Source organism: Macadamia integrifolia, chromosome 14 (assembly GCF_013358625.1).
Source record: "Macadamia integrifolia cultivar HAES 741 chromosome 14, SCU_Mint_v3, whole genome shotgun sequence".
NCBI classification, from domain to species: Eukaryota; Viridiplantae; Streptophyta; class Magnoliopsida; order Proteales; family Proteaceae; genus Macadamia; species Macadamia integrifolia.
This window is the reverse complement of record NC_056570.1, coordinates 24759260-24777616: the sequence shown is the minus strand read 5'-3', so window position 1 is coordinate 24777616 and position 18357 is coordinate 24759260.

Below are 18357 nucleotides of genomic sequence, written 5' to 3'. Positions count from 1 at the left end.
CCGACACATCTTGCACATATAGTCGGGGCAACATATGCGATGCAATCTTTGATGTTCTCAGATTCAGAGCTTCCCAAAGGGGTCCAGTACAATTGATCCCTCCACATCACGATAGAATGTCTTGACAAGGTGGTTTTCCAGGTTCTTATTGACAACGGGTCCACTTTGTATGTGTTACCGTTGAGATTGGCAAAGAGTAATGGCATTAACTTGGAAGAAATGAGGCCGACTACCCAAACCCTACAGGCATATGACAATACCAAGAGGAAGATCCTTGGCATCCTTACTTTTTTCATAAAGATTGGCCTAGTGAAGTTTGATATTAATATCCAAGTCATTGATATACCAGTAGTTTTTAACATGCTCTTGGGAAGGCCTTGGTTGCATAATGCGAAGGCAGTGGCCTCTAGTCTAGATAAAAAAATGAAGTTCATTCATGAAGGAAAGGTTATCACAGTAATCGGAGATCCTGAATTGGTTAATACCTTAGCCAATACTGAAAATGGGGAAGAACAAGACTAGGAAGTCCAACTAAGTGGTTTTGAATTAGACACAACTTGTGCAGCCATTTCCAAATAAGTTCCAAATGGGGAAACCCCAGCTAACTATGAAGCCATCTGGAGTCTACCAATAAATCAGATGATGAAGAATAGGCAATATTTTCCTTGTATGAGGTTAGGGAAATATCATCAAGGAGTTCCAAAGCAGCCTAGTTTGGCAATGAACAAAGGAAAGAATGGTCTCGAGTACACTCCTCCGACCACCAAAGGGTAGAAAGTGCTAAGGATGACTAGGAAGATATCCTTTTCTTACTACCCTACTCTCAATGGATATTTTTTAAAAGAATGAGAGGATTTCCCTTTCTGTGGAAACAAAGAGCTATGGTTTGATGAAACCGCCGCAAAAATGCAACCAGGATTTGAAGTATTTTTCCAAGACGAGTTCGACTGGGTGACTTATGAAGTGGAACAATAGGAAATGCTAGTCAAAGAAAGTGATCAAGATAGTTGCATCACTAGGATAGCAGAAATTGCACTGATTGAAATTTGGTCTTCCTCTGACGACCTTACAACATTGATCTAATCGAAGTAGGCACCAAGTCCTCGAGTCCTTCTAAAAAGAGAATGGAAAAGAAGATAAGGCTCACCAGGAGTCTACCGCTTCCCATTGATTTGAAAAGTTACATTTCCTCCTTCCTACAAGAACAAAGAGCCCGAGAGCTACATGAACTCAAGCCTCATCCTTTCAGAGGAAGAAGTGTGTATGCAAAGCAAAGAAAAGCACAAAGAATGATGGTTTGCATGTACAATGCCCGAATCAATTACAATGGGAAGGTCCGTGAAGGTGGTTAAAGATGTGACCGAGGCACCGGGATGGCATCCCTCAACAGGCTTGAAAAGATGGACTTTATAGAAAGAGGATTGAGCAATCTCCACCAATCCTCACCCCTCAAAAAAGTTTGGTTTTTGAGAACACGAGGTTGATCAATTGGTATTTGTGAAGAAGTAGGCATCCATCCAAAAGAACCACTGCGTCACTGAGGAAATACTAGCAACTTTTTCACAAGGAGAAGAATCCCTTTGCCACACCTTCTCATCTATCAAGCCACTGAACCGCTCTTAAACTAGACAAGCATTGGAGAAAACTTCAAGTTTGCTTATGCTATTAAGTCAAACAGCCTAAATACTCCTAGAAAAACCATCAAGCCAATTATCAAGTCTATAGTCAAGTCTGTTGTTTATGATTTTGTGTCGGTCTCCCCTCTCGAGGAGAGTTCAGAGTCCTAAGTATGTCGAGTTTGTCACTTCTGCTTTTTCTAATGATGATCTTAATAAATATCAAGAATCAATAAAACAATGCAAACCAAAGAAAGCCCAACCCATCCGTCAGGATACTCGGGTTATTAAGATACTTGGGTTATTAATTTAGGAACCGACCAATGCCTTCGAGAGGTAAAAATTGGCACTACCTTTGATGATGAAGAAGCAGAACAGATGATTAGTCTTCTAAAGGAATTCACCGAGGTCTTTACTTGGTCTTACGAGGATATGCCTGATATCAACCCCAACATTATGTAACATTGATTACTGACCTACCCTAGGGAAAAATCAGTAAAGCAGAAGCTCCGAAGAATGTGGCCATAATGGAGTGAGAAGATCAGAGAAGTTGTGAAGCAATGGAATGCAGGATTTCTACAAGTGATGAAGTACCCCCAATGGTTTGCCAACATCGTACCAATACCCAAGAAAGATAGCAAGGTACAAATGTGTGTGGACTTCTTAACAAAGTAAGCCCTAAAGATGACTTCCCATTACCTCACATTAATGTATTAGTGGATAATACAATGGGGCAAGCTTTGTAACATTTATGGGGAACCTATTGTTATAAGGTAATACCTTTTGGATTGATGAACTCTAGGGCAACTTATCAAAGAGTAGCTACGGCCATATTGTAAGACATGATGAACAAAGATGTGGAAGTCTATATGGATGACATGATACTGAAGTCAAAAGATCGGCAAGGGTATATTCCCGTGCTAAGACATCTTTTTAAAAGAATCAAGAAGCATCAGCTAAAGTTGAACCCTCAGAAGTGTGTATTTGGGGCAACAGTGTAGACACTCAATTTTGTCACCCTCCTCTAGCTATGATTAAATATGGATCCTGGATGCAACTTTCGACTTCTGACCAACAGACACCTGAATCCCCTTTTAGAGTGAAATTTTCCTCCCCCCTTCTTGATTTTCTTCTGATCTATGGAGTGATCTTCATCAAGATCTGAAAAATCATTCAGATCTTCTAAGTGTTCTTTGGGATCTTGAAGATCTTCAATCCAAATTCTCAGTTAGATCTAGTTTTTATCCAAAAATAGTATGTTCTTGAGCCACCTCCCTTGAGTGTTCTTAAGAGTTCTTGAGTGTTCTTGAGTGTTCTTGAGTGTTCTTGAGTGTTCTTGAGCATTCTTGCGCATTCTTGAGATAGAAACCCCCCTTTTTAGGTTCTTCAGGTCTATGAAGAGATCTTTGTTAGGATCTGAAACTCAGTTCAGATCTTCAAAGTGTTCTTTGGGACTTTAAAGTTCTTCAATCCATTTTTAGGTCAGCCCGTTTCATTTCAAAAATAGCCTTTCCTAGTAGAACCTCTGTTCGAGTGTCCCTGGAATATTTCTAGAAATAGTCATTCCCAGCGGAAGCTTTGTCAAAGTGCTACCTCATCCTAGACCTCCCTTAGCTTATCCCTAGCGAAAGCTCTACTGGAGTGCCACCACATCACAAGCCTAGGAATATCCTTCCCTAGCCAAAGCTCTATCTGAATCCAAATCTAGAAATAGCCCTCCCCAGCCGAAGCTCTATCTGAATCTAAATCCAAAAATAGCCTTTCCTAGCCAAAGCTCTGTCTGAATCCAAATCCAAAAATGATCGTTCTTAGCCGAAACTCTATCTGAATACTATCACAATCAGCATCTCTCATGAAAGGAAGTTGGAGGTCAATACCACCTTCCCCTGAGCTAGGAGAATCCAAAAAATAGTCCGAGCTGGTACTAATCAGGGGCTCATCCCTCTTGACCCAAAATAGGGGTTAAGTTCAGGTATAATTTCTCAACCAACTTGTCATAATGTAGACTCTAAACAAACCTTTCCTTAGTGTAAATAGTAGAATGAATTCAATTAATGTATATATGTGTGATAACTTAGCCATACATGTGAAATAGTAATAATTATGGAAAATATTCGTTCTCAAGCATTTAGCAAGAAGACCGGTTGAACCTGGCAGATTGGGTGCTTAACACCTTCCCAACTCTGTAACGTGACTTTTACCCCAAATCTCTAGACCGGACCAAATTTCAGGCCCTTTTCTCAGGAATCGGGCCCACACCCGGGTCCTAGGCCTATAACCCTAGGTGGTGACTCCAAAACCCATTTGCATGATCCCGATCCCCGAATTGGTCCATCATCAAAACCCCCATCTCAAATGATGAATTTTACACTCTTGCAAAATAGGTCTCCATGTATCTCCAAGCGGCAATACGGAAGTGCGGGGCCCGCAAGTGAAGCACACATGACTTGAAACCCTCCCCCTTATATGAAGGTGAAGAGAGAGAGAGATAAGAGAGGATGGGGATGCATAGTCCATTCTTCTTTGGCCGCTACCCCCACAATGGCGACTCCACTGGGGATAAATGTCAAGCTTCTAATACTAGATGCTTCCTTTAAATGTAATAACATTTTCCACTACATTTGTTTGAAAACATGTTTGGCTAACCCCATGTTTGTAATTGTAATCGCTAACCACATCATGTATTATGCTCGAAGTGAAATCATTTGGCGAGGGACTCCCTGTTATGCTCGCACCCTCAGGGAGGTCAGTGCAAGTCATGGAGAGTACACTAAGAGCAAATGATACCCGCTTCCTGTACAAGAATGAAAGGTATCATCAAATAGCGAGTATGTATATTTATGCCAGCACCCTCGGGGAGGTCCATGCACTTTATAGCATTCTGAGATCAAATGCATCATCAAATGGTGAGGATGTCCATATTTGTGCCAGCACCCTCAGAGAGGTCTGAGCACTTTACGGCATTCTGAGATCGAATGATGGTTACCCTACATTACACTTTTACATATAATCACTCACGGTTCCACTACCTCGTGACCAATTGCTTAACCTCGTGTGTAGTCACGAGTAATGAGCAAGGAAGTCACCCCTTGATCTCGTACCTATGGGTATATCAAAAGGATCATGTACCTTGTGTATATAGATCCTGTCAAGGAAGCCTTGTTGGTCCTATTGCATCCACCTCATGCTCGCATCATGTAGAAAATAGATGAAGAAGCTAGGAGCGCCATAAGCTAACTGTAGAACTTGTTTACGATCTTGAAAAGGAATTTTCCTACACTATATTCCCATCGTAAAGAATTACTTTCCTAAAGTGGGTTTCAGATAAAAGGTGTCCCTCCTCCTTAAGGAAAAAGTCTAGATACGTGACTCAGGGGAAATCCCGCCAGAGTCACGTCAAGTCCCAAGAAGTCCCAAAAAATCAGGAGGAAGGATACCTAGTGGGAAAAAGAGCAAGAAAAGTATGACTTTATTACATGGAATGTCTTATGGGAATATTCTCGACAAGGTGGACCAAGGGCATTGAATCCTATCCACCCAATATCATTAAGTAGACTAACTTTGGATGGATCATTGGTTGATAATCTAGTGAATGTGTGAACAAGGGGTTGGGAATTCAAGAATCCTAAAAGAAACCACTTTTGGTTCAGGCACAATTCCACATCTCAAGTATTTGCCGCAGTCCCTTTGGATGCATCAGGGTAATCAGTTGACTCACCTAAATCCAAAATCACCTCCTTCATCTCCTCGAGATTGTCTACTACCAGGTGAGTATAGCCCAGTAAGCATGGATCCACCCATCATGAAAACACCCGAATAGGCCTGAGCCTAACCCACGGAGACCTTGTAGATAGAAACGGCTGAAGTCAAAAGAGGAATAGCTCAAATACTGCATGCACTTTATAACTCTCCTAAAGCTGATCCCAGGAATGAGTCTGCACCGACAATAGGAGATGTGGACCAGAATGGAGCTACAGGTCATCATGGAAATTCTTCCCGAGTCGACTTAGGGGAACCAGAGCATATCCGACCAACCGGTCAGAGAGGATCATTACCTACCAGAATGAATGGTTAATGAGGGACCTATTCCAGGGTCCCTCGTCCTAGGGTAGTGATCGAAGATGAAGAAGAGGAATTTACAACACACGTCTGCTTTGAGCCTTTGGAGATTGAGAAAGAAAGGAAGCTCAGAGAGCAGTTGGAGAAGTTGGAGAACATGATTCAAGCAGGAAAAGGCTCAGAAGGCCAAGCAGTGCATTATGAGGAAATGAGTTTCTTCTCTTCTCTGGAGTAAGAATTCCAAAAAAATTCAAGTGGCAAAGTGATAGATTTGATGGGTTAGGAGACCCCAAGGCTCATCTCAGGGTTTTCCTTAGCATCGCCAAGTTGTGGCAACTTGCAAAGATAACCAGATGGGGCAAGCCTTCATGTTAACCCTATCAGGACCAGCACTAAGATGACTCACACAGTTGGAGTCATCACAAACTCAGAATTGGGTGATGGTAGTGAAGGCCATCACCAAATAGTACTCATACAATATTGAGGTGGATGTGAAATGTCGAGACCTTGAGACATTGAGACAGTAGCCTAAAGAAGGATTCATCACCTTCTTGATGAGATTTAGAGACAAGGCTACCAAGATAGGCCTTTAGAAGCAGAGCAGGTAGAGAAGTTAATAGAGAACTTGTCAAAGCCCTATTATGATGTTCTTTACTAGCAGTATTTGTAAACTTTTGATGCCTTAATAGCCACCAGCACATGGGTGGAGAATAGAATTTTGAGAGAGGCCCAGTATCAAGGATCCTCCTAGGATGCAAGCAAGAACACCCAAGTCGGACGTCTGCTTGTATGGTAAGTGCAGTTCAGTAGTCAATCTCACCAACTATTTCTTCACAGCCCTTCATAATATAAGCAGATGCACCCGCCTAAAAGGCTCCTCACCCAAAAAGGTATTTTCTAATCTGGGAATGCCCGTAACAGCCGCATATGAGAAGTTAAGGAAGCAAGGATTGCTAGGGACAGTGGCCCCAAGAGTGATCAGCAACCCTCCACCAGCTTGGTATAGGGATCATGAGTATTGTGCCTACCTTACTTAGAAGGGGCACAATACTGAAAGATGTTTGGGTTTATAGCATGCAATTCAAGACTTGGTAGACAATGGAACCATTGAGGTCAAGATCAAGTAGCCTCCTAATGTCAATACCAGCCCACTCCCTGATCATATGAACAATTTGGATGAAGAAACTTCAGAGAGTGATCCTACTCAACTAATTGTACCTAAAGCTCAGAAGAATCATATGAACGTCTGCGCTTATAGGAAAATCATGAGTCAAAGGTCTGGAGTCATAAGAGCCCCAGAAGAAGAGAATCATCAAAGGAAGTGTAATACCCTACTTCTTAAACCTGATCTGATTACATGGTTGACCCGGTATAACCATGCAGGACCCGAACCAGAGAGAGTTAAGGCGGGTTCCTTATGGACCATGATGGCAAGGGTGACCTTGAACATCGGCTGGCCAGACAAGTCTGAGCCAGTGCCAAAGGAGACGGGAGTACCCAAGCCGTGTACATGCACATATCATAAGCCCATGTATGGATAAAGCAGGTATATAGCCGTATCTTAGGGTGCATACGTATATTATGTCTTATGCCACTTGTTGGCCAAGTTTTGGCCCTCAGGTGGGCGGTCACAGGTGGGCGCATCCGCCCACCTGAGTGACCCACCCATGAGGTTACAAGAGATCTTAAAAGGTATAAATAGCCATCATTATATTTTTTCCTTTTTCTCATTTATGACACTCGGACGTTTGGTGAGAAGAGTAAAGAGCAGAGAGAAAAGAAGGGAAAGAAGAGGAAAAGAGAAGAAAGAGGAAGAAGAGATGGATTTCAGCAGCGTCGAGGGTTGATCTTCCCATTCCGATGTCGGAAGAGTGATCTCCAACACGAGATCTACGTTTAGAGGTGAGCAAAGGCTAGATTCCTTAAACTTTCACCATACCCAAGTAAAACCCTTGATTTTGGTAGAGTTTCTTAAGGTCTTGTAAATCCCCCTTGAGATGATGAATCTAAGGTTTAATAAATGATTTATGTGTTGATTTTGAAGGATTTGAAGAAGTGTTTATAAGGTTGGCAAGAGCATTGGTGATTTGAAGTGATTTTGGGGTTTTGAAGGAGTTCTTGAGCAAAGAAGGTAAGATGGCTTTCCATTCCTTAAATCTAACCAAGTTCTAGGTTAGAACCATCTTATGAGACCTTGAATGTGTAAAGAATGGGTTTGAAAAAGCCCCATTTGATTCCCTAAAGGTTGGGGGAAAGTTTGGGTAAAAATGGCACTTTCCTGCCAATACCAGTGGGCCAAACCGGTGGGCCAAATGGCCCGCCTGAGGGCACCCGCCTGAGAGGGCAGACCCTCGGGGCCGACCGGCGGGCCAACCTACCCACCGATCTTAGCAGGACCCTTGGGCCCAATCGACAGGCCCAATCGGTGGGCCGACCTGCCCGTCGGTCATGACCGATGGGTCTGACTGGTGGGTCATGACAGGTGGGTTGTCCGACCCACCCGAGAGGCTCCTAACAGAATTTTACATCCGAACGGACCAAAAACGGATGTGTGACCTTCTTTTAGGATTCTAAACATGATTTTGTCATTGGATCGTGTTAATTTTGATCCCAAAATGGTGAATTGCTAACCCCATTCACTTATGTTAGGTTCACCAAAGCGTATGCTTCTCGCACCGGATCTCACCCGTACCGAGCGTGAGTCCTTGTACACTACAGGTAAGTGGGGAGAGGATGTTTGCTCTTATGTTAAGGCTTGTTTGGCATTCATTTAATTGTATCTAGACTAGTCATGTCATCATGGGAATTATGTGTAACTTAGCCATCCTCATATTATTATGACTTGTGTGTTGTGTTTATTTTCTTAATGTCAAATGATGATGTGAATATGTGATGAATGATGACATCATTGTGCATAATGCATTAGTAGACTAGATGCCATAGTCAGCTTTGAAACGAGTGTATTGGTGGCCCGTGGAATAGGACGCGGAGGCACTATGCAATCGTACTATGTCATATAGGAGCATGCGGTGTAGGATTATCATCTTTCCGTGCTATGACCCTTCCCAACAGGGGTTGAGGTGTTGACTTACCATTTGGGGGGAAGCAGTGGTCGCAGTTGTCAGGTCACTGTGGCGGTTAGACATACGCCCGGCTGGTCATTAGGACAGTCGGTAACCCCGGTGGTATATTTAAGAGGGCCAATCGTACTATTTTTAAATTACTGGAGTCAACACCTTTAATTTCTATCATTTATTTTACGTTGAGAGCCAGTGGTCGGCATGTTTTACTTTTTCGAGTACTCACGGTGGGCCTTCTCCGACAGCCCTATGGGCGTATCGCTGGATGGAGTTCGAGGCTCGTACCCGGAGTATACGCGCATTGTGGTTGTAGTAGCATTAAACCAAGGACTTAGTAATGTTGTTTAGGTGGATGTGATTTAAAATGAATTGCATAGCATATAGTGCATATGGTTGTGATTGTTGTATGGACTGTTGTGTGGTCCTTCATTTCACTTACTGAGCTAATGAGCTCATCCCACGTGTGCACCACTTTTAGATGATTTTGCAGGTCATCAACCTGAAGAGCACGGGTCGGGCCCCACAGTTGAATTGCTGATACCGAGCTAAGCACTTCTTCTGATACCGAGCTGAGCTCTACCTTTCGATACCTAGCTGAGCTTTACCTTTGATGCCGAGCTGGGTTCTACTTTTGATACCGAACTGAGCTGTACCCTTTGTGTTTTTGATGATCCCTTTTGTGTAATTGATATGTAAATTGTATTCTTTTGTGTAAATATCATGCCTGCGGGCCGCATGTACTTAACTATGTATTACAATTTGGGTATCAAGTATAATGGGGATATTTACAGGTAAATTAAGCCTTCCGTTGAACTGATGAACCCTTTTCTTAGTTGTGTGTATGCTGTGATTGGATACTGTATCAGATGATCCTGGCAGGTTTGGGTTAACCGGTGTTAACCTGGTCACTGGCCCAGTTCTGTGTGAACGGGGTGTGACAGGAAGAGTCAGAAGATCAGGTGCCCCCCATCCATCCCTCCTTATCAAAAGAATCCATCGCACCACATTACCAGCCTCAACCACATTATCAGCCTCCGCCATATCATCAACCTTTCCCCCACCATCAAAGTGGAGGAACCTCTTCATCCTATCACCCCCAATCTTCATATCCTACCTCTCATATTACATCATCTTTGTACCATCCCACTTCATATCCCTCATCACCCTCATACCAATCCCATCCTCAAGGTTCAGTGTATAACCCAAAAGAAGGATAGACAGACGGGTATGATTAGAAGGATATCCTTGCACTACCAGATTCCCCAAAGATGACTTCATCAACAGGATCAGTAAATGCATTAGGGAAGACCAGGAGAGTGATCCCACTTCTCTAATTCAGCCTGCTGTAACTTCAGAAGATAATCCACAGTTAATTGAAGAGATTACAGTTGATCTTCTTAGAGCAGTAACCACATTGGCCATAGGGGAGCAGATCAAAGAATACACTTCCTTAATCCACATAGGGAGTGACGCAGAGGATGATGAGTTAGGACTGGTCCAACTTTAAGCCAGCAATGATAGGACCAACCCTATGGATATCTTTTGTTCTATATGCTCTGAATACTACGAGCGTTTTGATGCTGGAGAATTTGATGGTCCTGAGGAATCTGATGAAGAATCAAGTGGGAGTGAAATCAGCAATGAAGAGGATGATGACAATGATGATGAGGACAAGAATGAAGATGAGAAGGATGGAGATGACTCTGAGGAAGATGGGTATCCAAACTAGGATGACTACTAAGGGCCTTGGTACAATGATTATGATGACGAGTCAGAATATTACTCACCAGAGCATCCAACATGTTTCTCAGTCTACGCCATTGGCAATGATGACCTAATAACTGATCCAACAAGTGGCATTTACCCTTCCCTATGTATGGAGGGAGATGATTCTATATCAGATTCAGAGAATGAGGGGGAATCTGGAGAGCCGACGCAAGTTTATATGGACGAACAGTACTCCACATTTGAGTTGGAAGAAAGACTATGTGAAGTGTATTCCAACATATTGAGAATGCAAGAAAGGGTAGAAGAAATTGACAAAATGTTAAGGGAAGTAACCGTCAATGATCTTTACTATCGGGAACAATTGGATGATCTGAAAGAAATAGGACCAAATAACATAATTGCAGAGGTGGTAGATGTTGTATTCCAACAGCTTTCCAATACAGTCAAGAAGCTACGAGCTAGGGTGATGGATATTTGTGGAGGTCCTTGACTTCCCACCTTAGCAAGAAAGGAGAATCAGAAGAAGATGATTCTATAGTGGGGATGATCACCCTAACCAATAGTGATGATGAAGATAGTTATCCCACCAAGATTATTGTAAAAAACCAATCAACGTGATGGAAACTAGAAGTGGGAAAGACTACAAGGGCAAGGCTCTAACAGTGAGTATCCAAGGGCTAATAAGGCTAGAACTAGCATCGTAAAGAAAGAGCCAGAGAACCCAGTCTTGGATTAACTCAAGAAGTCCTAGGAAAACATCTCCAGTTGGGGATTGTTGATGGCATCCCCTTCGCACCATGAAGCAGTCTTAAAGTCTCTAGCTAATCTACAAGTGCCTATCGAGATAAATCCAACGCACCTCGCACATATAGTAGGAGCAACATATATAGTGTAGTCCCTGATGTTCTCGGATTCTGAGCTTCCTAAGGAAACCCAACACAATCCGGCTCTCCACATTATAGTTGAATGTCTTGACAAAGTAATTCCCTAGGTTTTTGTTGACAATGGGTCCACTTTGAATGTGCTACCATTGAGATCAGCAAAGAGTATCGGTGTCATCTTGGAAGAAATGAGGCCAACCACCAAAGCCATAAGGGCCCACGATAATACCAAGAGGAAGATCCTTCGCATCATTACCCTTACTATAAAGATTGGCCCGGTGAAGTTTGATGTTGATTTCCAAGTCATTGATATACCAGCAACTTTTAACATGCTCTTGGGGAGGTCTTGGTTACATCCTGTGAAAGCGGTGTCCTCTAGTCTCCATCAAAAAATAAAATTCATTAATGAGGGGAAGGTGGTCTTAGTGGCCGGAGATCCTAAAGTGGTTAACACTCTGGCCAACATTGAAAATGAGGAAGAACAAGACCAAGAGGTGCAACTAAGTGGTTTTGAAATAGACACCACTTGCGCAGCCATTGCCAAAGAAGCTCCAAATGAAAAAATCTCGGCTAACTATGAAGCCATCTAGAGTCCACCAGTGAATCAGATGATGAAGAACATGCAGTATTTTATTGGCATGGGACTGGGAAAATATCACCAAGGAGTTCCAAAGCAACCTAGTTTGGCACTGAACAAAGGAAAGAATGGTCTTGGGTACACTCCTCCAACTGTCAAAGGGAAGAACGTGCTGAGGATGACTAGGTAGATCTCCATCACTTATTTACTACCCTACTCTCAATGGGTACTTTATGAAATAAGGAGAGGATTTCCCCTTTTATGGGAATGTAGAGCCGTGGTTTGATGAAACAACTACCAAGATGCAACCAGGACTTGAAATTTTCTTCTAAGACGAGTTCAATTGGGTGACTCATGAAGTGGAACAACAGAAAATGCTAGTCAAAGAAGGTGACCAAGATAGTTGCATCACTGGAATAGCAGAAATTGCACTGATTGAGACTAGGTCTTCCTCTGGTGATCCTACAACATTGATCCAATCAAAGAAGGCACCTAGTTCTCAAGTTCTCATGAAGAGAGAATGGGAGAAGAAGATAAGGCTCACCTGGAGTCTACCGCTTCCCATTGATTTGAAAGGTTTCATTTGCTCTCTCCTACAAGAACCAAGAGTCCGAGAGTTGGAAGAGCCCAAGCCCCATCCTTTTAAAGGAAGAAGTGAGTATGCAAAATAGAGGAGAGCACAGAGGATGATGGTTTGTATGCACTATGCCCGAACCAATTGCAATGGGAAGGCCCGTAAAGGTGGTCAAAGATGTGACTGAGGTACCAGGATGGCATCCCTCAGTAGGCTCAAAAAGATAAACTTCATAGAAAAAGGATTGAGTAGTCTCCATCGATCTTCACCCCTCATAAAGTTTGGCTTTTGAGAGCACGAGATTGATTAGCTGATATTCATGAAGAAGCAGGCACCTGTCCAGAGTAACCATGACGCCACTAAAGAAATTGTAGCAACTTTCTCAGAAGGCAAAGAAGGCCCTTTGCCACATCTCCTCATCCATCAAGCCACTGAACCACTTCTGAACTGGACAAGTATTGGACAGAACTTCAAGTTTGCTCATGCTATTGAGTCAACTAGCCTGATTACCTCTGGCAAAAGCATCAAGCCAGTTATCGAGTCTGTAGTCGAATATGTTGTTGTGATTCTATGTTAATCTCCCTTTTTGAGAAGAGTCTAAAGTCCTTGTATAATGAGTATATTACTCCTTCTTTCATGAATTAAATTTCTGATTCTGAGTATGAATTACCTCCTTTTTCTGATGATGATCTTAATAAATATCAAGAATTAATAAAGCAATGCAAATCAAAGAAAGCCCAACCCATCCATGAAGATACTGAGGTTATTAATTTAGGAACCGACCAATGCCTTCGAGAGGTAAAAATTGGTACTACCCTTGATGATGAAGAAGCAGAACAGATCAGTAATCTTCTGAAGGAATTCACCAAGGTCTTTGCTTGGTCTTACGAGGATATGCTTGGTATCAAACCTAACATTGTGCAACATCGATTGCCAACTTACCCTGGGGCAAAGCCAGTAAAATAGAAGCTCCAAAGAATGCGACCAGAATGGAGTGAGAAGATCAAAGAAGAAGTTGTGAGGCAATGGAATGTGGGTTTCTTACAAGTGGTGAAGTACCCCCAATGGTTGGCCAATATTATACCAGTACCGAAGAAAGATGGAAAGGTACGAATATGCGTAGACTACCAAGATCTTAACAAAGTAAGCCCTAAAGATGACTTCCTATTACCTCATATTGATGTATTGGTGGATAATATGGAAATGCATGCTTTATTATCATTCATGGATGAATTCTTGGGATACAACCAAATAAGCATGCACCCAGAAGATCATGAGAAAACAGCCTTCACCACTCCATGGGGAACATATTGTTACAAGGTGATGCCTTTTGGACCGAAGAACGTCGGGGCAACCTATCAAAGAGCTGCCACGGCCATATTACATGACATGATGAACAAAGATGTGGAAGTCTATATGGACGACATGATAGTAAAGTCTAAAGATCGACAGGGGCATATTCCCGCACTAAGTCAATTCTTTGAAAGAATCAAGAAGTATTAGCTGAAGTTGAACCCTCAGAAGTGTGTATTCGGGGCAACAGCTGGAAAGTTGTTAGGCTTCTTGGTGAGTGAAAGAGGCATTGAAGTCAACCCTATCAAGATCAAGTCAATTCAGAAAATGCCCATGCTTAGGACTAAGAAGCAAATACGAGGATTTTTTGGTCACATCCAATATATTAGCAGATTCATAGCTCAATTGACTACAATCTGTGAACCAATTTTCAAGCTACTGAAGAAGGATCAGCCCACGGAATGGAATGACCAATGCCAACAAGCCTTTGACAAGATCAAGGAGTACCTTATGAACCCACCAGTATTGACACCACCAGTGGAAGGAGAACAACTTTTGTTGTATCTATCCGTGGGAGAGTATTCTATGGGTTCTTTGCTAGCACAGAAGGAAACAGAAAAGGGGACAGAGCATGCCATATATTACCTCAGCAAGACGTTTCTGGAATATAAGACCTGGTACACATCTTTGGAAAGAACATATGCTACGTTGATTTAGGAAACTAAAAGGTTACGACATTACATGGTTTCATATCTGGTGCATTTGATCTCAAAGATGGATCCCATCAAATATATCTTCAAGAAACTGGCCTTAACAGGAAGGATGGCCCATTAGTTACTTTTGCTATCAGAGTTTGACATCACCTATGTTACTCAGAAATCTATCAAGGGGAAAGCCATAGCTGATCATTTAGCTACCCACCCCACAGAAGATGGAAGGTCCTTGGATGATGCCTTTCCAGATGAAGGAATAGTAGCAGTAGAGGAAGAAGATATAGTTAATGAATGGTAGTTATTCTTTGATGGAGCAGCCAATCAGAAGGGATGTGGTGTGGGAGTATTGCTTATCACTCCTAATGGCCTTTATTTACCTTCATCATTTCGCCTCGACTTCTCTTGTACCAACAACATTGCTGAATATGAAGCTTCTTCTTTGGGACTGGAAACGGCCCTGACCATTGGGGTTAAAAAAATCAAGGTTTATGAAGATTCATCCATTGTCATTTTTCAGACACAGGGAAAGTGGAAAACTAAAGATGAGAAGCTGAAGCCATATCAAGAGCATCGGGAAGAGGTGATTGAACACTTTGGGAAGATTTCTTTCGAATACGTCCAGAGGGATTATAACAAGTTTGCTAATGCCCTTGCAACCTTAGCTTCTATGGTAGAGTGCAACCCTATGGCTAGAGTCCAACCATTCTTGGTAAAACAAAGAAGCAGACCCATTTATCAGAATACAGTGAACTCTCTCACTATGGATGGTCGGTCTTGGTTCACTGACATAGTGGATTTCATTAGGGAAATGAAGTATCCAGTTGAAGCAACTGATAGAGAGAACAAGTTTCTGAGAAGATATGCCACCCAATTTATTCTCCAAGAGGATCTATTATACAAACAATCCTATGACGGAATACAATTGTTGTGTGTAGATAAGAAACAAGCTACAACTATCATAGAAGAAATTCATCAAGGTCTTTGTGGAGCCCACATGAATGCCAAGATGTTATCTAAGAAGATCCTTAGGCTAGGATATTATTGAAACACAATGAAAGCGGATTGTGTGGACTTCGTTAAGAAATGCCACAAGTGTCAGATATTTTCTAACATCATACATATCCCACCAACAAAGTTGCATTCGCTCAATTTAACTTGGCCATTCTCCACTTAGGGCATTGATATCATTGGAAAGGTCAACCCTCAAGCATCCAATAACCACGAGTTCATCTTAGTAGCCATTGATTATTTCACCAAGTGCATAGAAGCTCAATCCAATGCAGTCCTCACATCTGCTAAGGTGGCCAAGCTCATCCAAGAAAACATCATTTCTCAATATCAAGTACCGTAAGAATTTATATCAGATCAGAGATCCCATTTTTGGGGTAAGACTGACAAAATCTGCACAAAATTCGATATCAGAAGGCATTGCTCTACCACTTACAGGCCGCAGACCAATGGGGCAGTAGAAGCAGCTAGCAAGAATATCAAAGTCATCCTGCAAAAAATAGCAGAAACACACAAGGATTGGGCTGATAAGTTACCCCTTGCCTTATGGCATACCGGACTTCTATACGATCTTCGATAGGGGCAACCCCTTTCTCTTTGGTATATGGGGTTGAGGTGGTTCTACCCATGGAAATCCTAGTACCATCTTTAAGGGTGCTTCTTGATAGTCAGTTACCTAAAGGAGAGTGGATGAAGGCCAGACATAATGAGCTCAATTTTCTCAATGAAAGGCGTATGAAGGCCATGGATAATCTGAAGAAGTATCAACTGAGGATGGCCAAGGCCTTTAACAATAATGTAAAGCCCAGTCATAAAGAGGTGGGCAAACTTGTTCCTCAAGAATAAAGAGGCCCAATTCATGACCCAAAAGGAAAATTCAGGCCCAACTAGAGTGGCCCATTCATTGTCAAAGAAATTCTGCCAGGCAAAGCTGGGAAACTCATAGACCACAATAGCGAAGAAATACCCAAACTGCTTAACATGGATCAACTCAAGAAATATTATGTCTGAAAGGGTGAATGGCCTAAACTACGTCAGACCTGATTCCTTTTGAAGGAAACGTAGGCAACTTGACATATGCAAGTGCGGTCTCAACCATTAAAGGCAATAAATTGGTTCCTTGATTAATAATCAAAGTACCGTAAAAGATCATCATAGTTTGTGTCCCCCAAGAATCACCATTTGGCATGAAAGGCCATTAGGGAGGAATCCATCAGCAGCGATCCCTAAATGTTTATTTACTTTGCATCATAGCTCATTATGTTCTCTGCACTTCCGGGCATAGTGCACCATCTATTCTGATTGACGTAGTAAAACAGTTGAAGAAGGGAGGTGACATCGTCCCTACGGTTCTTGCAGAAACATTCAAGGGATTTGATGACATGAGCTATGGCCATAGATTCAGACTAGACCATTATCAGGGGAGTCCTGCTATTTTTTAGATTTTTCTCCTCAAGAAATTGAAGCTCACCATACCATTAAGGGGAAGCCCACTCGGAATTTTTTGTTACCGGGATAAGAGAGAAGTTTTGGAATTCGACCTTATCACCGATTAGAAGAAGTACTTGCAGGAAAGGACTATGTAGGATATCGCATGGAGGTGCCCAGGGAAGCCACAAGAAGATTTTCTGATAAAGACCCCTGGCCACAACTATATCAGACTAATGGGATTGACACACATGTCTTTTTATTTGCCTTTGTACATCAGCTGACAATACGGGCTCAAGGAGACAGACCCAGAAGAGTTAGTGAACTTTCACCCACCTCAAGAATTGTCTCTCCACTTTGTTATTCACCTATCCCATCTATGTTAGGAAAGTGGTCCCCCTTTCCATGTAATTCACTTGGTAATGGAATGAGGAAGTGTGTGGATTTTCATGTTATCCCGATTATTCTAATTATTACTTGAGATATGGAATTGATTGTGCCTAAGCATTGCAAACAAACAAACAAAAAAAAAAAAAAAAGAAAGATTTTCTTTGTGCCAAAAGTAAGTTTTCATAAAGATACTGAAATAAAATAATGAACAAACAAGGGGAGGAAAAAAGAAAAAGAAAAAAAATATCCATGTGTTTGTGTTTATGCTTGCCATGAAAGGATATGAAAAACTCAGGAAAACAAGTGAAAATAAGGATGACACAAACACTTGTACATTGATCTGGGCTGACTTGATGCTAGACCCAAAATTCTGAACTGAAGGAACTCGTGGAACCTTAAAAGGTCTTTTTTGATTTTTTTTTTTTTGGGGGGGGGGGGAAAGGTTCACCAAAAAATCATTTGAGGAAACTAGTTCAAATAGCGGTAATAATCAAAATCTTCACTTTTCATACTTCCTCAAAGTATGAAATAGTAACAAACATATGTAGACTTTGATGTCTATCAACAAAATTAGTTATGTAAATTTTGGAAACATAGGGAGTATTGCTGGGACTATCAAACACTGTTGGAGTGCTTGCTGGTGTCTTTGGCACGGCCGCCACTAGATACATTCTCCAAAGAGGTACAACCATGAAACCAGCACTATTTACTTAATTGTTCTAAGGTACCACCGTTGGTTGAACTTAATTATTTGATCTTCAAATTAACTCTTCAGGTTCATGGGATGATGTCTTTAAAGTGTCTGTTGCCTTATATATCATCGGCACATTGGTTTGGAACTTATTCTCAACTGGAGAGAAAATTCTCGAGTAGGGGAATATAAAGTGATAGAAAGAAAGGGAAAGAAAAAGATGAAGCCTATAATGAAGGCACAGAATTCCAAAAAAGGTAATAGAGAAACATAAATAGACCATCAGGTCTCAGGTGAATGGAGGGAAACGTGGCCAAAA